Source organism: Pinus tabuliformis, chromosome 8 (genome assembly GCF_031772625.1).
Source record: "Pinus tabuliformis cultivar Carrire ecotype Pingquan chromosome 8, CPIR1, whole genome shotgun sequence".
Classification (NCBI taxonomy): domain Eukaryota; kingdom Viridiplantae; phylum Streptophyta; class Pinopsida; order Pinales; family Pinaceae; genus Pinus; species Pinus tabuliformis.
This window is the reverse complement of record NC_142294.1, coordinates 29,087,199-29,114,331: the sequence shown is the minus strand read 5'-3', so window position 1 is coordinate 29,114,331 and position 27,133 is coordinate 29,087,199.

Sequence of the window (27,133 nt, the reverse complement as noted above, 5' to 3'; positions counted from 1 at the left end):
GCCTGTTTTTCCACGTCTGAATAATTGAGTTCAGCACCTTGTAAATTTGAGCTAAAAAACGCAATTGGAGCTTCCGCTTTTTCTTGATTTGCTTAAGTTAGAATCATAGCATATGATTTCTCTGAGGCAAATGTGTATAAAACAAAAGATTCTGAAAAATTCGGGGTTGCTAAAGATGGAGCATTAATAATAGCTTGTTTGATCAGGTTGAATGCTTCATGTTCATCTTGACCCCATTTAAAATTTGAATTCTTTTTAATCATGGTTTGCAAAGGAGACACAATTCGTGAAAAATCTGGGACAAATGTCTTTACAAAATTGATTTGACCAAGGAAAGATTGCATGGCTTTTTTATTATGAGGTAGAGATATTTCAGATATTTCTTTGATTCTGTCAGGATCAATGTGAATACCGGATTTTGACACTATGAATCCTAGAAGTTTTCCTTCACTTAATGCGAAAAAAGATTTCTTTGGGTTAAGTGAAATCTCATACCTTAAACATCATTGAAAGATTTGTTTTAAATCTTTGAGATGGTCGCTTCGCTTCTTGGAGTACACTGTTATATCATCCAAATAAATTACTACAAATTTATTGACTAAAACCTTAAATGCGATGTCCATGGCTCTTTGAAATGTAGCGCCGGCATTAATCAAACCAAATGGCATCTTCCGATATGCATATGTGCCCCATTTAGTTCTGAATGTGGTTTTCAACTGATCATCAGGATGCACCAGCACTTGAATATATCCTGAAAATCTGTCCAAGAAAGACATCAATTCTGAGCCTGTTACTGCCTGTAATATCTATTTCATAGGTGGAAGAGGAAAATTTTCTTTTTGACAGGCTTTGTTAAGATTCCGAAAATCGATACAGATTCTAATATCTCCGTTTTTCTTTCTAACGGGTACCATATTGGAGACCCATTTGGAATGTCTGACGGGGAAAATTATTCTGGCTTTTAATAACTTATTTAGCTCAGTTTTTATCTGATTTTCTAAATTGGGGTGGATCTTTCTCAGTTTCTGTTGGACAGGTTTTTCATTGTCAATCATAGGAATAGTATGCTAAATGATAGAAGTGTCGTACGTCTTTAGCTCATCGTAATTCCAGGCAAAAACATTTTTATATTGTCTCAAAAGACGAATATACGCTAGTTTTTCTTCAGGGACTAGGTCGACGCCTAGATTAACGTTTTGTGGTTTATCATCGGTTCCTAGGTTTACTAATTCGTAGTTCAGAGTTGGACTGTAGAGCTTTGAATTGGTAGACCTTTTAAACCGATTTTTCAAATCGTATAAGTCTTCTAACTTAACCACCAATTTAGGTATAGCATTATCAGTGCTATTTTGTTGTATTTGTCGATCGTGATGGTCTTCGTCAATTATCTGATTGGAGTAGGATCCTTCAGAAGTGAGGAAATTTACAATATCAGGATCGTCATTGAATACTCTCCAATTTGTAATGTTGTCAGGGATGGACGGTCTAAAGATTAATTCTATTGAGAATCTATCTGGACTAAAATCTTCGGAGGGAATAAGCCTAGAGGCTACGTTAGCCAAAAGGTTTGTGCTTGCGTTTTGGAGTCTCGGGATTGAAGAAATATTAAATGCTATGAAATGCTCAGTCAGATCTTGTACTAAAGATTGATAGTGTTTTAAATGACCTGATAGGAAATGTATAGTGTTAAGTACCTGTTTGACGATAATCTCAGAGTCTTCGAAGACTTGAAGATACTTGACGTTTAACCCGATTGCTTTGTATAGGCCTTGCACCAAGGCCTCATATTCTGCTGTATTGTTTTTGCAATTGAATTCGAGTCTGCACGTAAGCATGGTCTTGTTTCCTTCTGGACTAATCAGAACGCATCCTGCTCCTGCTCCTTCGTTAGATTTAGAGCCATCGAAATATAATTTCCAAAACAAAGATGTATTTACAGGTTTATCTACAAAATTAACACACTTTGAACTATCAGTTTGGGAAAAAAATTCGACTTGGGACAAAACTGAATTTTCTAAGTAAGGTGATGTGTGACCATTGAAATTACCGAGAAAAGAATCTACCGAGTAATTGCCTATGATACTGTTGTTATACGATACTGCTTCATTTTCTCCCTCTAATTCCGTTACTATGTACTTCTAGTGTAACTCTCGTTCAACCTTTATCTGATTCGGTTTACCGTTGTAGGGTAACCACATGTGCGACCAGTCGGTTGCAAAGTATCCATGGAGTTTCTCGGACCAATCCCTGCTAAGAATTAAGCCATAGAATTCTGGGATATCAGCCACTAGAATGTCAATAACCTGACATACCTTCGGGTTAGATGACAATCTTATGGTTACTTGATTAATTTCACCAATCACTTCGACTTGAGATCGATCAAGCTGAACTATGTGCACTGCGGATTTTTGTGGTTGAACATTTAACTTAGCACATATTGATCTAGGTAAAATATTCGATGAAGCACCGGAATCTACCAAACAATTGTGCACATTTTTATCGAAAATTTCATAAGTGAGAAGAAACGGGGGAGTGTGAGATCTTGATCTTCCTCCAATCAAGGCGATATCATTTGGATCAATCTTATTGGTCGCGTTAGTTGGAGGTCTTCCCATGTTGTGGGAAGCTTGAGAGAGTACAGCGGTAGGCAAAGGTACAATAGGCACGGCATGTAATTCTTTCATCATTATCTTCTGTTGATGCTTCAATTTTCTCAATTCATAAAGGGTAATATTAGCCCTAGTCTTTTTCATGACATCAATAATATTGTACTCCATTTCATCGGACACTATCAGTGTTTTTGATGGAGTTGTTTGATCTGCTTGGACTGGGCTAGATTGAGTCGCTTTAGTGGTTGTTTTCTTTGTTGCGACTTTATCTTTTGTTGTAGGGCTTGCGCTCTTCTGCTTAGGGGTAGTTTGGGGAGGATCAAGCTGATTTTTGCTTCGTGTGCTAACCGGAAATACTTCTTGATCTTCTTCTTGTGGGAGGATGAAATCCCACATTCCTTGTAATTCCACAACTTCTTCGTCATCGGTCTGCCCTTCAGTGGCACTTTCTTCTTCTTCCTCTTCCTCAGTTTCAGCATTGGAGATGGCATTGGGTGGTTTTGCATTCGTTGAAGGACCTCTTTTAAAAGCTCTGTAGGGCTTTTTTTAAGAAGTTTCTGCTACTTGTTTTTTTATGTCAACGATCTCATTAGACATGGTCTTTAATACTTTCTACAATCCTTCCAAATCGAAAGGGTCTTTTGTTTGTTTCTTCTTGGAGTCTTCCTTGAAGGTGACTTTTTTAGACTTGCATTCCTCTATCGCGGATCTCTTTTCCAGGGCTATTACGCGTTTCTCTACTGCTATCGCCTCTGTCATGTTTTCAACTAAGGTTGTTTTATTTTCTCTATCCATGAAGATTTCTATGTTTGATGGTAAAGTAGTAATATGCCATTCACATCGTACTTCTTCGCAGGGTTGGGAAGCAGTGGGAATTTTGTTGAGAATTTTATTGAACCGTAAATCGAAATCTTTGATAGGTTCTTTAGCTTGGGCCTTAAGATTGGATAGGTCATTGATTAATGTTGTCGTTGATCTGTCATCACCAAACTTGATAAGGAATTGATTCTAGAAGATATCCCAACTTGTGATAGACCCGGAGGGTAATGAAAAATACCATGACCCAGCTATCCCTTGCAGTGTATAGGGAAAAAGCCGAACAACAGCATCTTCGTTAGTAACTCCGTTGAGATTGATAGAAAGCATGAAATTGTTTATGTGTTCTTCTACTAGCATGCCTGCTTCTGGATTGAATTTGGGCAGCCATTTCTCAGGATGGGCCGGTATTTGACTCAAGGGCGCAGGCATTAAAACTGCCCCAGGGTTGTTCCATGGAGACTAGGCCATTGTTGAGCTGCTAGTAGAGAAAAGTGCAGAAGATGATCTCTATGGCTGGGAAGATGAGGATACTATGATCGTAGATGATTGAAGAGGGGTTTTGGGAGTTCCGGTAGACGGATGGATGATGGTTTCGAATGGAGGTGTGGGTGGTTGACTTCGCGGTGAGGTAGTTGAAATGGGCGATGTAGACGAAAGAGTCTCACTGTCAGACTCTTGTGGTGATTTCCTCGCTCTTTTCCTGGTGGGAAGAGGCAACTCAGTTGGCTGGATGCCAAATTTTTCACTCTTTAACCTGGTTAGGGGATGAGCAGGATTGTACTTCGAAGTCACACTGTTTTGAGATTTATCAGACCTCTGAGGAGAAATGGAAAATCCCTGAAGTTTGTGAATCAGAGATTCAACTCCAGGAGGTTTAATGGTAGATTGGTCTGAAATATTAGGGTGTGTAGCAGCGATTGATACTCGAGCGACTTCTGACTCTGGATTTAAATATACTGGAGAAGTCGGGGGAGATGATGAGGGCGATTTACTCTCAGAATGGTATTTAGATTTTGATTTAGGTGCCATTCATATTTCAAGCCCTCCTTCTAGCGCCAAATATGTTGAAGCCCCGAAAATCGGGTCGACAACAAGGGGGATACCCGCCTGGTCTGGACCTTGGTTGGCAGCTCTTTATCCGTTTGGTATAGCGGGTCCGACTGGGGATAATGGGACCAATTTCCCAATCTAAGGGTGTGTGTGTGTGCAGATTTGGATGATGCTGATCTAAGAGTTCTAATCTAAGCTAATTTAATCTAATTCTATGCTATTGTAATCTAATGAAAACAGCACATCTAATCTATGCTAACCCGGGATGTATTTCTTCTATTATGCGATCTAAAGAGATTTCAAATAATAACTGGTAATAAAGATCATTCAGCTATCATAAGAATGGAAATCAATTAAGATGAACCACTTTGCATAAAAAGTTAGGCAAAACGGTTGTGAACAGCATATCGCATAATAAGTTATTCATATATCAAACATAAATAAATGGCTCCACCATACAAAAGTGCCAAATGGTAACTCAAACATTCATGCAATAACATATAAACAACTAAAAACTGTATATCACTTTAAGAATATAAGCAGAAATGGTCAAGAGATAAAAGTACCATTTATGACTGGTCCTACTCATAAGCTTCAAGCAACAATGATTTATCTCTCCTTGTTCTAATATCTACCAAGAGTACAGAAGTGCAACATCAGTAGCAGATATCAAATGCAAACATCAATAAACCTTGATCCATTCATTCGCCAAAACCTCCTCTGAGGGTGCAAAAGTGCATGTTCTGAGGACAAGTTTTTGACAAATTTCTGGACCCTTCTCTAAATGCATGAGAAGGGTTTAAATACTGCTAACTAAATGACTTAATTACATAAATTTAGGATACGGTTTAAATGACCGCCCTTTATCTAAGCAAACTTATTTCTAAAAATTGAATCTAATTCCTAACTATTTCTGCATTTGCTCCTTAATGTTGCGAGCATTCAACATTTGCCTGGGAAGAGTCGGCTGGTTGTTTTCTGCTTTTGCTTGAGCTATGAAAATAGAAATGGCAAGCGCTGGCACCACTTTTTAGTAAACTAGAAGATATTTTTGGGAATCATCCTCTGGCTGGGTGAATTTACTGCATATATACTTGGTAACAACCCAAATTTCTCTCAAATTGCTTCTGCTTTTGCTATCTCAATTTCCGGACTCGTGGATGACTAAGCAAGTTAGGGACTTTGCTTTCTGAACAATTTTCTTAGCGATGCGCAATTAGCGCTCATCGAAAACTACCTCCGTTCTTTGATCCGGGCCTTTCTGGTGCGTTTTCCGCCTTTAGCGCTTTTTCCTTTACCGGGCATAAGCTTCAGAATTTTGTAAACATGCTGCTTTTGTGAGCTTTTGACCTTGAGTGTCGAATCGCCTATTGATATCAGCATCTGTTCAGTAATACTCTGAAATCTGCGTTTCTGTTACATGTGGTATCCATTTATGAGGACATCTCTTCTCTGTTCTCCGAGCATTGACGCTTTCCCTTTTTCCTTAGATGTTTCCTGCACATTGCTTCATGTTGTTTCCTGTTTTTCATTCCTGCAGTTCACGCAAAGGAAAAGAGTAATGATAATAAATTTTGACACGAAAGCTCTAAGCTCTACGAATGTATAAAATCATGACACCCATAGTGAACTGACTCTTCGAAAAACACAAAATTGTCCTTCATCAATACTTTGGCGTACATTCATTAATTTCCTTTAAGGCGCGCACCCAATCTTTGGTTTAGGGACAGCTTTTCTTGAATGCTGAGCCGAGGAAAACTTGCGATGGGTGATTTCTGCGACTCGCATCGCGGATCGCATTATCAAGATGTGTCATCGCAGAGTTTCCTGATCAGTTTATCACAGAATCGCGTTGTCGCAAGATCGCAGCATCGCGTTTATCGCAAGATCGCAGATCGCAAATCGTTGCAATTTGTTAAGTTATTGTGTGTTGTTTATGCAATGTTGCGATATGCAATGTCGCATATCGGCCATCGGAGATTTCTTAAGATCTTCATTTATGGGCGCTTCTTAATGTATGTGATGCGATGAATTTCGCGTCGCTTTTTCACAGTTTTTTATTGTGCTCATAAAGAAATGTTTTACTCTTCTCCATGCGATGTATTTTTAAGGAGTATAATACAAAAAAAATTATAAAATTTTTTGAATTTTTTACTAAGGGTCCCCACTTGTTTAGTGTTATTGCTAATACTAAAGAAGGAGGGGGGTTGTTGGTGGCCACAACAATTCACAAAATAATCCTTCTATTTTTCCAAATACATTTTTTATGAGAAGTTATGAGCTCTATCCCAAGACCTATTTTTCAGCCAGAACAGAGCAAGGGACAGTCTCCTAGTTTCTAGGAATAGAAAAAGGATGAGTCATTAAGGGCCAGCTGGAAGGTTATGAGCACCATCAAATTCGACTTCATGGAGTTATAGGTGTCAAAGAATGCTTTAAATGTTTAGATAAGGTTGTTGTAATTATAATAAGGAGTTACACTCCTAGTTGTATTAGGTCTCTAGGACTCCTAGTTAGCTGTCTTTTGTATTAAATAGTTAGTTTAAGTGTCAATAGGTGTCAAATAAGGAGGAATTCGAATTCCCCTCATGCTAGAGGAAGGAATCTACATGAACTCTATATATGGGAGAAGAACTAATGTATTAGGGGTTGGAAAATTAAGGAGAAAAGCTCTCATATTTGGCTTTATGTACAGACTCTGTTTTCTAGTAATACAGTATTGGCCTTGCTTCTCAGGAATCATAAAGAATTCAATGTTCTGAATGTCTTGTGTTTTCTTCTTCCTATTATCTACAGGGTTATGAATGTGTGATCACTTAGAAATCACTTAAAGTGCTCTAATTTCCTGCATGCATTTGTAAACTGTGTTGGTCCCCTATGTGTTTGATATGTTCTACATATGTTGGATTCTGAATGCCCTGACTTCTATGCAAAGCTAACTTTACTGTCAATACTGAAGCATATCTGACTCCATAAGCCCAATGGATACTTTCTAATTGTATTTCAACCTCTTTCATTTGTCATTTGTTTACTAGAGTTAGCCATCTAATCCATTATCAATATCATTAATCCTTTTGAGAGAGCCCTCTCAGGTTGAGGAGGCTAAGCCTCAGCCTAAAGTAGGTTTGAAATAGTTACTTAAGATCTTTCTAGTCAGCAGCCTTCCAGGGTCTGATTTTGAGATAACATACAGGATGGACCAATATTGGATAATAAATAAACAAGATATTATGAAATTATTGAACAAATTTTGGAGCTTCACTCATTGAGAAAATCTAGGAATGCGTTCCCTATCATTAAATGAAGATTCCTCTTGTTGGGAACGATATCCACTTTTTGAGGGATTTTGGAGTGGAAAGTTTCCTTCTTTCAAGGATGATGCTTCCCCATCAATTTGTATAAGTACCCATTCTAATTTTCCTCTAGGGTCATGTATTTCTTAGTCTTCTTGTGGAAAAAAACTTGTTATTTAGCAGCTCCACTTTCATTTCTAGCAGGGATGTACTTGGATTGATTTAAATAATGAAGTTTGATGCCATTTTTAGCTTCTAAAGCTTGGTTTCCTTTGTATGACTCTAAATATCCTTGGGATTGGCCATCCCAGGAGCCTTAGAACCCTGTTGTACAATTTCTTTATTTCCTTTGAATGTACTTTTCACTTGCATCTCTTATTTCTACATTTACTATTAATGTTTCTTTTGTTGTAGGTTATATTGGTTAAATGATTGAAGTGATTTTCAAGTTATTTACAGATTCAAAATCATGATGCATCCTTAGAACAACTTTGAAAAGTTATATTCATCATTGAGCTACTTGGATTGGTTTACTAGTTCACAAATCTAGAATTTCTGGAAGTCTCTTGTAGCAAAATAGTAGTAATTTTCTGCTATTTTTTAGAACATGTTATTGAGTTTCTTTCAAGTTGATTCCACTTGTATTGAGTCATAAAAACATTCAATTTAATAAAAAAATTCACCCCATAGTATTTTCACTTGATCAGATTAGGCATTTGGTAGGTTAACTAGCTCATTGATTCTTTAATTTCTAGTTTTTGGAGTAGTAATTTTCTGTCATTTTTTAACACATGTTAAAAATGGTATTTTTGAGTTATTCCATTTGTGTTTGAGTCTTATGAAATCATATTTAATAACAAGATTTATCCCATGTCATTTGCATTCGATTTTCTTGGTCATTCAGTGAGATAAATTGGAGCACAAACTAGCTGACAAATTCGGTGTTTTAGTCTTTGCAAGTATAAAAATCATATTCTTTTTATGGTGTTCAAGTACTACTGTTGATTTTCAGGGTTATCATTTTCATCCTACATTCCTCCTACCATCATCAGCCTCTTTCTTTTCACTACACAATGCCCTCAAAAATCTACAACCAAAATTACATTTCTGGGTCATTGAAGGCTAAGATGGGCCTATGAGAGATTCTAAGCTTGGAAAAAGCCTCATATTGCCTTAATATACCTTCATCTACCATTTCCCACCTTTATATCACCTTTTCCACCCTTGGAATGCTCACGGATACAATCTTGTAGCAAAATAGGGCAATTTTGTAGCATCCTGTAGCAATCTTGTAGCATTGTGTAAACTTGGAAACTTTTGCTCCAAAAGCTTTATTTTTTCCTCTTAACCTTGAATAATGACCCTTAGCCTCTGAAACCATGATTGAGGAAGACAAAATACCACTTAGGACTTACCTTTTGACCACTTCAACACATCCCAACAATTAAGGATTAGTAGACAGGTTCATGAATTGAATGACATAGTGATGATTTTCATGATTACTTTATGAAGCACCTAATGAAATCTATTACTAGGTCTAATATCTTTTGAATGCAATTATGGAGATTTGGTTCATGCTCTTTACTTTATGCAATTAGAATAGGTTTGCTTTCCTTGTCTTTTGTTTCCTACAATAGGTTAAGGTTTCGGATTCAAGCATTTCATTTTCTGCAATTAGTTTGGGTTCAATTTCATGATATTCACTTCATTGCATCAGATCAACAAAACAGGGACACATTACATGTTGCACATATAGTGTCGACACCTATTAAGTTTGTACAAACTCCAGGTTGATAATTTAAGTTGGTAGCCTTGGGAGTTGCAACATTGTTGTTTCAATACTAAGGCTCATCAATCCCTCTAAAAGAAGAGAACCTTTACGAAATTGGAGGTTAAGCTCAAAAAATTGGAAGATGAGCTAAAGACCTATAGAGTAGAACTCAAAAAACTCACTAGGAAATAACAAGAACTGGTTGAGTGGAATGATGAGCTGTAAAAGTGGGTGAAGGAAATGAAATACCAAGTTGAATCCTCCAAAAGGAAAGATGATAATAACAGGAAGAGGCCTCGTGAGGCTGGAAAGGAGAAGAGGATAATCTCTTGTTGTTGTTGTGGAGAAGAGAATCTAAAAAAGGATTGTCCCCATGGGAAGAAACAGAAGGCAAATAACCCCTATGGGCCATAAACACATGAATCAACAATGTAAGATGCCAAGAAGGAGGGGGAATTTCCTCCAACTCCTTGACATGTGTGTGTGTGTGTGTTAAAAAGGTCCCCTGTGAACTTTTGGAGAATGTAATACTTCAAGGTTGTTGTGAGATTTGTAAATAAGTATTGAATTGATGATGGTAAATGAATATGCATATGTACATACATACCCAAGTGCATTATACAATGGTTGAGAGTGCCATGGATGTTGGACCAATGGAGATTGAGTTGATTTTTTGGGTACTGCTTTATTCAATGCTTATGTGTCATGGCTTTGATTTCTTGACTTCCTGGGTTGATTTCATTTTGGTTTTAGAATTTTGCATGGCCACGCTGATTGTTGGTCTTGGTTATCATGTTGTTTTGTCTTGCTTATTGTTATAGACATATTTGGGCACGACAACCCCAAACTCATATGTCCATAAACCAAGGGATCTTTAGTCCCTAAAAGTGTTGTTTCATACCCTAAAGTATCATGGTCAACTAATTACATCATTTCCCATAAGTTCCACCTGAAAAACCACTTAGAACTGGCCAAAACTGGACCATACTGACTGCTCCATGGTCAAGGTGCGATGCATTCTAGCTACCACACTAGCCAGGTGTGATGCATACTGAAATGGCCTTCTTTAGGGTGTGATGAGCGAGAATAGACAAATGGCAGAGACAGTTTGCTAAGTGGAAGCTCATGGAATCTTCTAGAAACTTCTCCCAAGACACTTGCCTCTCTGAATTCACCTAGGTATGAGTAAGAGATCAATGAAATCTCCAAGTGGAACCAAGAACTATTAGTGGAATGACACTAATCAAAAACCCAGTGCTGACTCACGCCCTTGCAAGACATCTATAAATGGATCCCTCATTTGAGAGATCTAGAGGCTGGAATTTTGTAATTTGTAAGGAAGTGTTGTTGGTTTATCTGTGAGAAGAGACATTGTATTGGGGGGTGATCTTGCTTTTCATGAGGTGAAGAGGGCTTTTATGTTGGGAGGATGATGATGGGTCAGACAGCTGGGTTGTAATCCTCTCCTCTACTATTAATAAAGTTCTTTGAGTTTTCCTCCATATAATCGTGTGTTTGTGAATCTTATTGTTTATGAATGCAATTGTATGGTCAATGTGTTTCTGATTCTGCATTGTTTATGATGTTTTAGATAGAGATTCTTTGATGGTTTTCTATCACTGACTCTACAGGTACTCTTTAAAGCGGGACAAGTAGGAGAGGAGTGGCAAATTCTATCAAGGGAAAGAGAAATCAAGAAAGGATCAAAGCGGAAGATCCAGGTTGGTCCTCTTTTCTTCCCTCTTATCTATTACACTTAAAGGAAATCTTGAATTGCTTTGATTGTTTGTTTCTAAGATAGCTACCCATCTTAGTGGGACTAGCAGTTCAAATCGACACTAGTTTTCCCAGAAACAAAATGGTGACTCCATTCAAATTCTTTTTTTACTTCAGAGTCTGATGAACTTGGGGGCAATCTGCCTGTTCCTTTACAACATGAGGAAAATTCCCCAATTCAAGGGGTTCATTCAACTGTTTATCCGGTAACCCCTCCAAGCAGTCTAGTTGTTTCCTTCAATTGGAATCAACTAGAAAGACCCTGCCTTCCATCTAATGTACCATTCTAGATCATAGTACAAGTTTACAAAATGATCGTGTCTGGAACTATCATAGATGAAGGGGCTTCAATGAGTATCCTTTCCTCAACTACTTGGAAAGCGCTTAGTTCGCCATCGCTTACGCCTGGTACATAAAATTTATCAAGTTTTAACAAAGGAACCAGTCGACCATGAAGGAAAAACGTTCACTTGAACATGATAGTGGTCCAAGGGCCGTTAAATTATAATCTACTCCTTGGACATGACTATGTTTTAACATGGAAGCTATTGTTTCCACACTCTTTTGAGTGATGCGTTTCCCGCATGAAGGCAAAGTTGTCCAGCTTATCGACCAGCTTTCATTTCCCAGTTAAAACACAACTCCAAGTCAAACACCATCCCTAAATGGTCTCTTTGAGTCAAGTATGACTCTTCAACCTTCATTCCATCCACCTAATTGCCGCGAGTAGTCCGGTGAATGTAACGAAGCTTAGGGGGCATGCACCCTTGTCTATTTTGCGGACAAACCCAGTTGTAGAGATAAGTTTCCCTGTAAGATATGTGATCGGTCCGGGTGACATTTCAGTTTTGTCTATTTGGCGGACAAAGTGCAGGAAGTGTTTTGTCTAAATATTGATAGAAAATCATCCTGCTTAACCACAGTAAGTTTCCATATGGTTACTGAAGACTTTTTTTATGCTGGGGGCATGCAAACCTTTTTATGCAAGCAAAAATGACCAATTTCATTTTTTATCTTTTTAGCATTTTTAGCTTTTTAGCTTTATAGTTTGGTCATTCCTAGCTTACATAAAAAGGAAAATGAGCATACTTTCCGCAAGGTTCGAGCTCACTAAAAAATGAACCCACATCCCTAAGCAATGTTTCCGCAAGGTTCAAGATCGTTAAAAAATAAACCCGCCTATGAGCATAATTTCTCCTGGTTCAAGCTCATTAAAAAATGAATCCATCTTTGGTAAATAACCTTTGTGATTGCCATGCTATCATCCTTTTTGAACCTTGGTTGTGTTCCTACCGTCACCTCCATTCTTTTGGTCGATCATATGCTTCCACTTGATTATTTACCCTTTTGAGGAACAACTGCGACGAGTGATTATGTTAGCCACCCTCTTCACACTGCCATGTTTTGAGAAGTTCTAAACTTAGCTGGAACCAGTTGCTACCCGAAAATACCACTCATTCCTCAAAAACGAGTCGCTTTTAAACTCTTTTTAGACTCGTTAAATATAAAAATATTGTCGAGCTATTTGGCCTTCCCAGCTCGTTAAAGTAAGGGGAAGCGCCATCCCCCCTATACATTTTAATCTTTTTGGACCTAAGGGATTATCAAACAAAAAGATTGAGTGCTTGTCTTTTTCGGCTCGTTAAAGCGATCGAAAAGTCATCCCTTTCGTATTATTTTATACTTTTTCGGACTTAAGGGATTATGCTACGAAAAAGGACTGTTGGAGTTTCCTTTCTGTCCCTTTTTAAACTCTCTAAACATGAAAAGGACTGAGTTATCTTTGTCATTAAACTCGTTAAAAGAATAGAGACAAACTTTTCCATCCAGACAAGAACGAGTTTCACTATCGCTAGGCTCACTAAAACGTAGTGACAGGTTTGCCCAAAGGGAAAATTATAGACCAAGCATATGTTATCCTCCTCAAGATTGACAAAAATAAAGAGGTACTGGTCAGCAATGACTGGGGAAAAAGGGAAGAAAACTTGGAGAATTTTATTGGTAGCAGGTCGCTCTTGAACATGACACTTTCACCCCATCACCATGATTGAGTTGGGTTGGGTTATTCCGTTCACCGTTCATATCACCATTGGTCCTTCGTACCATCCATGGGGTTAACGCTACCAATCCATATCAGTGTCGCCAACATGTTCAAGAGAAGTCATTCAGAGAATTTACCATCCAACTAATGCCTCATCCACTGCAATACTTTCACCCTTCATTTTTTATGACCGCCATTCCTGAACCTTGTATTGTCAGATCGTTTTCACCTCCAAAAACTCATTTGCTTCATTTTGTGTCGTAGATGTGGGATACATCAAGGCCCTCCTATGACAGGTTACTTCTTGTCGACATCAGCTCATTATCCAAGAAGTTGACTTAGAAACAACTCTTTCAGTACTTTGAAGCTTGCATGCCTTAATGGCAAGTTTCTTACTTCAGGCGACAGGTTTACATTAATGACCTTCGACCAAAAGATTTTGCGTGGTGTTCGACATCGGCTCATATATTCACAACACATGAATTGTATTGTAGTACCTTGAGGGTCATTATCATTATCGGTGATTCCTCTCACGCCTATCAACAGCTTACATTATTGGCTAGTAATCAAGCGATGTCTTTCCATGTTCGACTTCAAAACATCTTTTCACATGAATCGACTTGTACATCGAACGAAGATTGAACAAGTTTGAAGACCCCGGATCTAGTTTCATCCATCCAGACTGTGATATATTCAGGAACATAAAGACATCAAATATGCACAGAATCTACACAGATAGTCATCTAAGCAAAAGAAGATGACTCTTCATATGAAGAATCACTCTGTTCTATGTACATGAAAATGAATTTATAAAGCTGAGCATGGGAATGCCCGCCTAAGCTAGATCATGAAAATAATATGATGATGATATATTGTATTGTATCTTATACAAGTCACCTTCCGGTTCGAATACCTCGAATCCTCATGATAAAGCATTTCACCCGACATCAGAAGATTTACGACCTCATGCTTTAGGGGGCAACTGTTATAGACATATTTGGGCACTGCAACCCCAAACTCATATGTCCATAAACCAAGGGCTCTTTAGTCCCTAAAAATTTTGTTTCATACCCTAAAGGATCATGGTCAACTGATTACATCATTTCCCAGAAGTTCCACATGAAAAACCACTCAGAACTGGCCAAAACTGGACCATACTGACTGCTCCATGGTCAAGGTGCGATGCATACTAAAATGGCCTTCTGTAGGGTGCGATGAGCGAGAATAGACAAATGGCAGAGACAGTTTGCTAAGTGGAAGCTCATGGAATCTTCCAGAAACTTCTTCCAGGACACTTGCCTCTCTGAATTCGCCCAGGGATGAGTAAGAGATCAATGAAATCTCCAAGTGGAACCAAGAACTATTAGTGGAATGACACTAATAAAAAACCCAGAGTTGACTCACACCCTTGCAAGACATCTATAAATGGATCCCTCATCTGAGAAATCTGGAGGCTGGAATTTTGTAATTTGTAAGGAAGTGTTGTTGGTTTATCTGTGAGAAGAGACATTGTATTGGGGGGTGATCTTGCTTTTCATGAGCTGAAGAGGGCTTTTATGTTGGGAGGATGATGCTGGGTCAGACAGCTGGATTGTAATCCTCTCTTCTACTATTAATAAAGTTCTTTGAGTTTTCCTCCATATAATCGTGTGTTTGTGAATCTTATTGTTTATGAATACAATTGTATGATCAATGTGTTTCTGATTTTGCATTGTTTATGATGTTTTAGATAGAGATGCTTTGATGGTTTTCTGTTACTCTGACTCTACAGGTACTCTTTAAAGCGGGACAATAGGAGAGGAGTGGCAAATTCTATCAAGGGAAAGAGAAATCAAGCAAAGGATCAAAGCGGAAGATCCAGGTTGGTCCTCTTTTCTTCCCTCTTATCTATTACACTTAAAAGAAATCTCGAATTTCTTTGATTGTTTGTTTCTAAGATAGCTACCCATCTTAGTGCGATTAGCAATTCGAATCGACACTAGTTTTCCCGGAAACACTTACAATGTTGTTTTACTTGCGGTTTTTTTGAATGATTGTTATTGTAAAATTCATGTCCTTCTGCAATGATTGCCTTTGTTTTTCATCTTACACTAGTTTTCGATCTTTGAATTTCGAATTACATGCTTGAGGATATTGGAATAAGGATGTTGGAGTGGCAGGAAGGCCACGAAATCTTGAGAAGTGTAGTGTTTGGTGGATATGAAGGAAAACATGCCAAGTAAAGTTTCATGTAAAATGGAATGCTATTGGGCAATGTACATGAACATAATAACTCATAAAATGAAAAAAAAAAACAAACAAACAAAAGTCGTGTGAAAATGTTAGATAATGCATTCTTGACCATAATCAGGGAGTCATCTAAACCCCATATTTATTTGGTACAAGCTATTGGTTTTTGTGGCCATGGTTAAGTAATGAAAAATCTTAATTGGCTGGTTGAGTCCATGAAAAATAATGGACAAAGATATGTGTATCCAACAAAAATGGTAAGAAGGGAGTTCTCTTAACCCTTGACTATAACTGCAAGTGTACATATATTCCATACATAATTATGCTGATGGATATGGGTATATTGCATACATGATCATGTTGACCAATATATATGTATGTGCCTACGAAAATTCCATTGTGTCTAACAGGGTTGTCATAGTTCATTCGAATGAAGAGATGAATGCTCAAAAAAAAAGTTGAGGATATCGATGGCATGAAAAGATTCCCACTCTAATGAGGAATTTATTGGTAAAATAGGAAATTTTGCTAATTTATAATTATGTGAACACAATTCTTACATTATGCCCATGTCAAGGTTAAGAACATGGAAGAAAAAAATGACGCAATATGGCCTCATTCACATGCATAGAGATGGGATGGTATTTGGATTACTTGTGATATTGTGTGACGTGATATGTCATGTGCACATGTGTATTTGTGTATATGTGTATTTGTGTACATGTGCATGTGTTTTGTATGGGAAAAGGGTAAATTTGTATTGTGCCATATGTGCGTTGTGTCGTACCATGTGGATAAGTGTGTGTTGTTCAATGTGTTCAGGACATGTAGGTATGGGACTATCTGGACTTGTGTGTTGTGTATGTATAAAGCATTTATGTGTTCAAGATAGAAAGGTATGGGACTATCTAGACCTGTGTGTTGTGTATGTGAAAGGTGCTTATGTGTAGGCTATAAAAATATGGGATTCTCTGTGCCTATTTAGGTGGAAAGAAACCTATGATCGGTAACGAGTACACCTCATGTCAACAGGATACTTCTTGGATGGTAGTGCCCATATTCTCAAGGTAGCGGAAGGGCTCATATTCATATATATATATATATATATTGGATACTGATGCTACACAATGACTCTACACAACAAAATTTATTTATCATCAACTCTTTTGACATTTTGGACAATTATGCTGTTATGAAACCAGCTCACAAAAAGATAGAAAAGAGAGATCCACGACTTAGAATTCAGCCTCTTCGAGGGGGCAACCTCCTTTACATTACATAAATGAACAATTCTTGGATGATACAAATGAAAATACCTCCTTTCTATATATAGGAGTCTAAGTGGTCCCAATACAATCAAGCCTACATAACAATAATATTGTAGGGCACAACAATAACAATAGTGGGCTTCTATGTGGCACAATAGTAACAATATGGGCACTACATGGGTACATCAATATAAATAAGGGGTATAACTACAATAGTAATGGGGTAATCACTAGTATTATAGGGACCCAACATGCCCCTCTCCTTCAAAAAAGTGTTGTCCTCAACGCTTGAGTAGTTCAGGATACTTCTGCATAAAATTCTCGTCCTCCCATGTGGAATCTTCAGTGGATAAGTTCTTCCACTTGATAAGGTACTCTGAAATTGATCGATTTCGTAGCTGTCGAGTTCTTGTTTCTATAACTGCTTCCGGTTCCAATATAATTTTTCCTTCTTCGTCAAGTTCTGGCAATATTGTTTGAACTGGGAGCTTGTCGCCTATAACCTTCTTTAAGCATGAAACATGGAAAACTGGGTGCAATCGAGAAGCTGCAGGAAGCTCCAATTTGTATGCCATAGTACCAATCTTTTGCAACACCTTGTACGGACCATAATACTTTGGTGATAATTTATTATCCTTCTTAGCTTGCTTGAGGGACATTTGCTTATATGGTTGTAGCCGTAGGAATACCCAATCACCTACATCAAAACTTCTTTCACTGCGATGTTGATCTGCCTATTGTTTCATTCTATTCTGTGCCAACACAAGGTTATCCTTTAAGAGTTGGAGGACTTGTTGTTGATGTTGGATGTGATGTTCCACTGCCTGAACCTTAGAATTTTCTCTTAAATATGATGTGATGGATGGTGGTTGATACCCATAAAGTGCCATAAATGGGGTCATTTTTGTTGCTGTATGAAAGGAAGTGTTATACCACCATTCAGCCAGAGGCAACCATTTGACCCATTGTGTCTGTTTATCAGATACAAAGCAACGAAGGTATCCTTCCAAACATTTGTTTACTATCTCAGTTTGCCCATCAGATTGAGGATGATAAGATGAGCTATGAGCTAACTGAGTACCAAGACAAGAAAATAATTCTGTCCAAAAATTTCCAGTGAAAATGGGATCTCTGTCACTTACAATAATCTTTGGGTTTCCATGTAGCTTTTGAATTGTTTCCATAAATGCAGTAGAAACTGTACTGGCTTTAAATGGATGTGATAATGCACAAAAGTGTGCATACTTGGTAAGTCTGTCAACTACCACCATGATGACACTCTTTCCCTCAGACTTGGGTAAACCTGTGATAAAATCCATTGATACCTCCTCCCAACGTTGGCTTGGAATGGGTAAAGGTTGTAATAGACCCGGTGTCTTAATTGTTTCAACTTTATTTTGCTGGCAAACCAAACATTCTGCCACAAACTTATGAATATCTGATTTAAGTCCATCCCAAAAAAATTCCTTCTTCACCCTGTGGTAAGTTTTTAAAAATCCTGAGTGCCCTCCTAAGGGAGAAGTGTGCAATTCCATAAGAATCTTTTGTTTTAGCTGGGAATTCTTACAGAGGTATAAGCGATCTTTGTACCATAACGAATCATTTTTCCAGCTAAATGTATCAGACGTACTGGAATCTTGTTGTAGCTTTCGAATAAGTGCCCATACTTCTTCGTCATTCTTCCATTCCTTCCTTGCTTCATTTATCCAATCTGGTTGGATGATAGAAATAGCGCACAACAATGCTTCCACATCCTCATCCTTCCTTGAGAGTGCATCTGCCACCACATTTTGCTTCCCCTTTTTGTAGATGATTTCAAAGTCATAACCCAACATCTTTGTGACCCACTTTTGTTGCTCTTCAGAGGATAATCTTTGTTCTAAAAAATATTTAAGGCTATCATGATCTGTTTTTACCTTGAAGTGTCTTCCCATTAGGTAGGGTCGCCATTTCTTAAGTGCATGGAGTATTGCCAACATTTCCTTCTCATAAATAGCTTTTCTTAGAAACTTTCCCTTGATTGGACGACTTTCAAAGGCAATGGGTCTTTCATCTTGCATTAGAACAGCACCAATTCCATTTCCTGAAGCATCACATTCCACAGTAAAGGTTTTTGTGAAGTCCGGTGTAGCTAAGACCGGTGCTTGGCACATTGCCTCTTTAAGATGTTCAAAGGCCTTTGTTGCTTCCGGAGTCCATGAAAATGCATCTTTCTTCAATAATGTCGTTAGAGGTGCCGCTATTCTCCCATAATTCTTAACAAACTTGCGATAATACCCTGTCAACCCAAGAAATCCGCGCAAATGCTTGATGGATGTGGGGATTTTCCATTCCTTAATGGCTTTAATTTTGGTAGGGTCTACCTTGACTCCTTCATGAGATACAATATGACCCAAATATTCCACCTCCTGGACTCCAAAGAAACATTTGGATCTTTTGGCATATAATTGTTTCTCTTCCAATAGTTGTAGCACCCTGTCGACATGTTCAACATGATCCTTCCAAGACTTGCTGTAGATAAGTATATCATCAAAAAATACTAACACAAATTTTCTAAGGAATGGTTTGAAAATTGAATTCATCAAACCTTGAAATGTTGAAGGTGCATTGGTAAGGCCAAAAGGCATGACCAAAAATTCATAATGACCCTCATGAGTTCTAAATGCTGTTTTCGGAATGTCTTCAATCTTCATTCTGATTTGATGATATCCTGAACGAAGATCCAACTTGGTGAAGTAAATTGATCCATGCAATTCATCCAGTAATTCATCAATGACAGGAATGGGGAACTTATCTTTAATAGTGAGCTTGTTGAGCTCCCTATAATCCGGACACATGCGCCATGATCCATCCTTCTTGTGCACCAATACTACTGGAGCAGAGAAAGAACTTTGACTCGGTTGAATTATACCAGCCTCTAGCATTTCTGCAACCATACGTTCAATTTCACTTTTTTGGACATAGGGATATCTGTACGGCCTGATGTTTGGAGGAACACTACCTGGAATCAGATGAATAGCATGATCATGATCACGCATAGGTGGGAGACCTTTGGGAGTCTCAAATACCTTGGAATGATTGTCCAGGACTTTTTGGAGATCTGGAGAAATAGATGATTCTAATGTGGAAACATCTAGCGAACATAATTGTGCAATTACACCCCTTTGCTCCTTTTTTAGAAGCTTTGTCATACCATTAGAGCTGATTATCTTTCCTGGTTTCCCTGCAATACCCCTTAATTCAACTTCCTTTCCTTCCACAGAAAATTTCATGAAAAGTTCTTGAAAATTAAAAGCTATTGTACCCAAGGATTGTAGCCATTGGACTCCTAGTACAACATCAGCACCTCCCATTGGAATGGAAAGCATTGGGCTAGTCAATACATAATCTCCCATGGATAGCTTGATATTATGGCACTTTCCAGAGCAATTTATTGTTCCTCCATTTGCAATCATCACTTGACACTCTGGTGCTGGATATAGGAAGAAATTCAATTCTTTTGCTACCCTACAATGAATAAAATTGTGGGTGCTTCCTGAATCAATCAACACTATCACCTTTTTCTTCTTGATTTGTCCTTCTATCTTGATGGTTTGAGGAGTGGTAATTCCTGCCAATGCATTACAAGATATGGTCGGATTTATTTGTTCTTCATATAGGCTCTGTTCCTGGAATATATCCTCTTCTTTTGACCTTTCTTGCTCCTTTTCTTCTTCCTCTTCACAATCTATGTAGAATAATTTCTTCTCAGCACACTTATGACCTTTTGTGTATTTGCTATCACAATTGTAACAAAGCCCTTTTGCTCTTTTTTCTTCCAATTGTTGCGGTGTCAACCTTGTAGGTTGTGGAAGACTATGGGCAACAACACTTCCATCTTTATAGTTGTGAATGGTATGCTTCCTAGTTGCCATAATTTTGCTTTCCATTTTTCTTGCTAACCTGAATGCCTTCTCTAATGAATCAGGTTCCCAAAGGCGCACATCATGTTGGATATTATCCTTTAAAGACCCTATGAACACATCAATCCTATGCTCCTCTGGAATATCTTTTATCCTTATGTTCAATTTTTGGAACTCCTCAATGTGCTCCATTATTGAACCCTTTTGTTTGAGATTCATCAATTGGCTAAAAAAAGTGTTGCTTTTTGTATCCTCATAATGTGCTATCAATTCTTCCGTAAAAATTGCCCAAGTGATAAATTGTTTACGAGAACAAAGCCATTGATACCATACAAACTGATTTGGTTCCAAATATAAAGTTGCCATACGTACCTTTTGTGTGTTTTGCACATTATTGAGATCGAAGAATTGCTCCATCTGTAATATCCATGTGGCGGGATCCTTGCCATCAAACTTCCTCACATCGATTTTTGGAACATGGTGAGTCTTCGATCCAACATTAGAGTCTATGGAATCATGATTAACATTTCTTTTATTCTCATCATGAGTTTCCTTTACTACCTTTTCACCATTAGTGACCCTTTCTTGTAGCAACTTCTTCAATTCATCCATCTTATCATCTATGCCATCAATTTTAGCGTCAATCTTAGCTTCCATGCCATCAATTTTAGCGTCAATCTTAGCTTCCATGCCATCCATCTTAGCTTCCATTCCCTTTATCTTAGATTCCACGCCATTTACCTTAGATTCCACGCCACTTATCTTAGCTTCTGTTAGCTTTTGTGAGCGTGACATTTGTTGCACTTGTTCTTGTAATTTTGATATATCATGTAGCATTTCTTCCTCTTCTTCATGAGTCATGCTAGAGCTTTCAGGTTCCTTACTAGGTGTTTGCATTTTCTTTCCTCGGGGCATCAGTTACCGATAATAATGCTTTACTATGCCCTTTGAATTCCGTTAAACCAAGCTTACACAAAAATTAAAAAAAAAAACTACACACCTTTTTTCACTTTATAGAAGCCTGATATTGAATCTGATGTATTTCTGTGATTTCGGATCATCCAGTTCTGAAATTGCTATCTGAAGTAGCCTTCTGCGTCCTCTTTCCAATGCCACAAGTCTGAGCCAAATTGGATTCTCCAAGGAAGAGTTATGTGAAATCTCTCACAGTGACTTGCTTTTAGACTGGTTCAGTAGAGCGAACTTGTACGACGTGCCACGAGTCACTGTTTCAACATTTGAATCTGAAACTCACCCACAAGAAACTACAGTCCGTCTTCTTTGTGTACCTTTTTACGAAATTTCAATCCAATCCTCAGAGAGAGAGTTATGACGATTTTCCCCAAGTCACCTGTTTTGAATGTAATTCAGGAGTCTGCAAAAAGACCAACTTCCTCAGATAATATCTCCGCAAATATCGCGCGAAAAGTTCTGAAATTCGGACCCAAGGTTCAGCGCCAATTCTTCTCAAATGGGTTTTTTTTGCGACTTCTGAAACGTCACAGAAAAAAAGTTATAGCGAAAATGCCACGATGACCTGTTTGGAGCAGCGAAACCCTAGAATCCAAAGCTCTGATACCAAATGTTATGAAACCAGCTCACAAAAAGATAGAAAAGAGAGATCCACGACTTAGAATTCAGCCTCTTCGAGGGGGCAACCTCCTTTACATTACATAAATGAACAATTCTTGGATGATACAAATGAAAATACCTCCTTTCTATATATAGGAGTCTAAGTGGTCCCAATACAATCCAAGCCTACATAACAATAATATTGTAGGGCACAACAATAACAATAGTGGGCTTCTATGTGGCACAATAGTAACAATATGGGCACTACATGGGTACATCAATATAAATAAGGGGTATAACTACAATAGTAATGGGGTAATCACTAGTATTATAGGGACCCAACATATGCTTATATAGTTTTGAATGTATGGTCATATATAGCTAGACATACATCCTTTATGTTTACTTTTTGATGTACATAGCATGTTTATCAAACATATATGATGACTTCCTGAACTTTTCAATAGTTTTCTTTATCAGCATGATAGATCAACAAATACAATATGTAATTTTCTATCTTTTGGATAATGAAAATTATGATTTTTCCTTGGAGCGAAAAAAAATAAATAATATATATATATATATAGATATAGATATATATCCACCTTGGAGTGGAAGTCAAAGTGAAGAGAAGGCACCAAGTTCTTGCCAAATTGGCAACCGATCTGGTGGGTGTGTGTGTGTGTGTGTGTGTGTGTATCCACCTTGGAGTGGAAGTCAAAGTGAAGATAAGGCACCAGGTTCTTTCCAAATTGGCAACCGATCTGGTGTGTGTACGTGGTCAAAGTGAAGAGAAGGCACTAGGTGCTTAGCAAATTCGAAACTGATTTGGTGCGTGTACGTGGTCAAAGTGAAGAGAATGCACTAGGGGCTTATCAAATTGGAAACTAATGTGGTGTGTGTACGTGGTCAAAGTGAAGAGAAGGCATTGGGTGCTTTCCAAATTGACAACCGATCCGGTGTGTATACGTGGTCAAAGTGAAGAGAAGGCATGGGATGGGTTACTGAACTAGTGTGTAAAGGAAGCAACAAGGAGAAAATTAAGATAAGTATCAATATTTCATTGGTTTCTGAACCCTTAAATTACAAATCTAAATACAATATTTGATTTATGATGGTTTAGGTTATGAGCTAACCTAGTTTTCTATGATATGAATTAAAGGAGAATTCTGAGTCACCTCATGAATAGACTACCGACAAGGTATGGCTTAAATTTATTGCAATCCATTATGATGGGTTTGATGGAATTTATGTGTTATAATGTAGGAAATCATAGAAAATTCCCAGGTTTGGTGGTTGGAGCTTGTTGTGAGATTGATGGCAGCAACAACAAAAGAATTAAAGCATGCAGTGGTATGCTGGTGAAAGATTTGGAGAATAGAGCCATTGTGGGATACCAAAACTCAATGGTTGTGATTGATTACCATGAAGCATGCTATGATCATATGATAGTTTTGAAGGCAAGGATATGCCTTGGATTTGAGCTCCTTCTGATGTGAGGAAGCCTTGCCAAGGGATGGATCGCCCAAGGGACTGAGAAGTAGAGAAGGGGATTCCTAAACTTGGAAGGTGAGTGATTGCACGAAATGGAGTAACTGGATTTCCCAAGGGATTGATAAGTAGAGAAGGGAAGGCTGAAATATAAAATTGGGTTTTGTAGCCATGATCATAATTAATGGGAATTATAGCATATTGGGGTTGTGTCCCGAAACAATGAGTTGTGAACTGTTCGTTGAGGGAGTGAAGGGATCAACATGGTAGCAGATAGAAAAATCCAAGTTGGATTAAACACCTCCAAAGGCATCAAAATACTCCAAAGGGCCATTAGGAAATGGTTGAATTATGATTTAAATTCTATCATACTTTTATTTAACAGTGGAATTCTAACTAAATGATTATCATATCTTGTTTGTTGATTGAATAAAATGCATAAATCACTGTAAATGATATAAATATATGAGTCTATAAATCTCCATGAAGCAACATGTATGTCTTTCAAATATGTTCATTATATATGTGTCATTGAAAACCAAAGACGGTGTTCCCCCAAGGGGGAGGGTTTTGTAACAACCCAACTTCTCATCCTTATCTACACAATGTAAATACCTTTATAAATTAAAAGGTTGAGAGAGGGACACAAATTCCATTGCTTGAGGTAGGAGATTTCTTGGGGGAATTGCTGATTTAAATATTATCCCTTGGCTAGTTGAGGGGATTACTTGCTTGGGATGTTCAAGGTTCCTTGTTGCAGGAATCTGAACTATTTTTTATAGTCATTAAAGGCTAGATGTTGAGACTTAAATGGATTGGTTATCAGAATTAAATGGGGTTGCAAGAGAAGTACACAAGCCCATCTCACCTTGGGAGAAAATTTACAAGGCGAGGAGGACATAATTTATGAAGGTTTGATTGTGCTGGCAGCAAGGATAGGGGGAGGAAATCACTATGCATGAGAGAAAGAGGAGGATCTCGTTGGATTCTCATATTCAACTCTCATTTGACAAGGGATGAGAGTAGAGGAAAAAATAAGGGATTTCAACCTCATAAGGGGCATATGATTAGCATTCAAAAAATAAAACAAGAGGCTAAAGCAAAGGCAGAAAAAGTAGGTTTTTTGGAGTTGCGTTGTTGAGCTTTGAGGAGAGAAATAAACTAGTTAAAAGGCCTATTGAAACATACTAGAAAAAAAAATCACAAAGAGTAGTGGCTTGCCTTGAGGATGAAGGCAGGGTGGTCTAGTGGTGCTTTGGTCCTGTTGTGTATTAGATTTCCCTCTGAAAGCACTCCACCTCAAGCTTTGGAATCTGACTCGGGGGTGACAGCTATAAGTAACAGTGGATGTATCTTTTCTATTGTTGGGTGGAGACTTAGAGTCCCACTATCAGTTGGAACACTTATATATTGTTAAGATAAGTGTTCTTATTCTTACCGCTTTCAAAAAAAATTATGCATCCTGGTTGAAATGGCATATGAGTACATTGGATATGTCTGCAGTTACCATTATGTAGAGCAGACTAAAGTGTTGTGTTAATTCTTAAAGGGGTTGAGATAGTACATGAGAATGATATTTAAGCACAAAACTCTTAGCATGAGTACCTTCTCCTTATTGTACGATGTTGGATATATGGACTGCATGTTTTCCTTTCATTGTTGTGTCACAATATAGTAATATGGAGGAATTCCCCTTTTTCTTTTATTGAACTATATGTGGGTCGTTGATGTAATTCATATCGATATTTCATATATAATATGTGCATCTATATTAACATCAACATTATAGGCACTAAGTGTGTATAAGTAAGCATGCAATGTGATTAAGTGTTAGAGAGGGCAATTTAACATCTGCTGAATAATTTTCCTTTTATTAAATTGTCAAGCCAAAATTTCTGGTAAGGGAATTGTAACCATGTTGTTTGATTAACAACACTTGGTTCCATTCTTAAGTTGGAGCCATGCAAGTTTGGTGCATAACGGGTCTGTGGGGGAGAAATTGATATTGATAATGTCAAACCAGTCCTTTTGGAATTATTGCTCTATTGATGAGTATCTATATATATATATATATATATATATATATATATATTGAACACAGTTTTGTGGGAACACTGTGTACTATTGGCCTTGGTTGGTTCCATAATCAGAGATAGAGGTTTCGTATCTATAATGGCCATCATTAAATCCTACGAAGCAATCTTTAACAGATATAGAGTCGAAGTGCGTTAGTGGAAACATACCTATGCCTTGTTCCTTAATGGAAACCAAAGAGGTGTATGCTCAAGGAGTGTTAGGGATATGGGACCAAGATGACGTGTCCTGCTGGTCCCACCCCATAGGAAAAAAGGGGAAGCCCTGGATCTATATCTATATATATATATATATATATATATATATAGATACATATATATATATATTGAACATAGTTTTGTGGGAACACTATGTACTATTTGCCTTGGTTGGTTCCATAATCAGAGATAAAGGTTTTGTATCTATAATGGCCATTATAAAATCCTACGAAGCAATCTTTAACAGATCCAAAGTCGAAGTGCACTGGTGGAAACATACCTATGCCTTTTTCCTTAATGGAAACCAAAGAGGTGTATGCTCAAGGAGTGTCAGGGAGATGGGACCAAGATGACGTGTCCTGTGGTGCCACCCCATAGGAAAAAAGGGGAACGCCTAGATCTCTATCATAAGCTCAGTAGGGGTAGTGCTAGTAAGGGCTTACCAAGTCACAGGGGCCATGGTAGAATGTTGGCTTGCATAATCCCTGCAACCAAGCCATGAATGAAACCTATCCCTGAATGGAGAAAGTCACATAGAGTAGCGTTATTGTTGAAAATGCAACAATAAAATCCTGATTTAATTTTCCCTTGAATTAAATTAGGAGAAAAAAATTGTAATTCCACATCACAAGACAACTTGTGAAAGTTAATTAAGTTAATTTGACTTAGTGGGTTCATTTAATTCGAGTTGAGGGTCTAACTAGATTCATGTAGAGTGTCTCCTACTTTATAGGATCTGTTAGCACCTAAATTTGCCTTAGGTTGAAGGAAGGCAAAATTCAGGGTAACCACAAACCACGCTCAGTCGGGTAGCTGGCCCTACCAGAATAGGAGAGGGCTCTCTCCAGGTCACACTCAGGAAAATAAACGATAGGATCTGAGATGACTCGAAAATGGAGACTGATCTTAGGCTAGATAAATAAATGTGATAGAGGTATTTTGATGAATGACTGAGTTTTCTGGGATGTGTGGGGGCCAAGGAACAGCATGAGCAGAGAATTTAACTCAAAGACGTAGATTA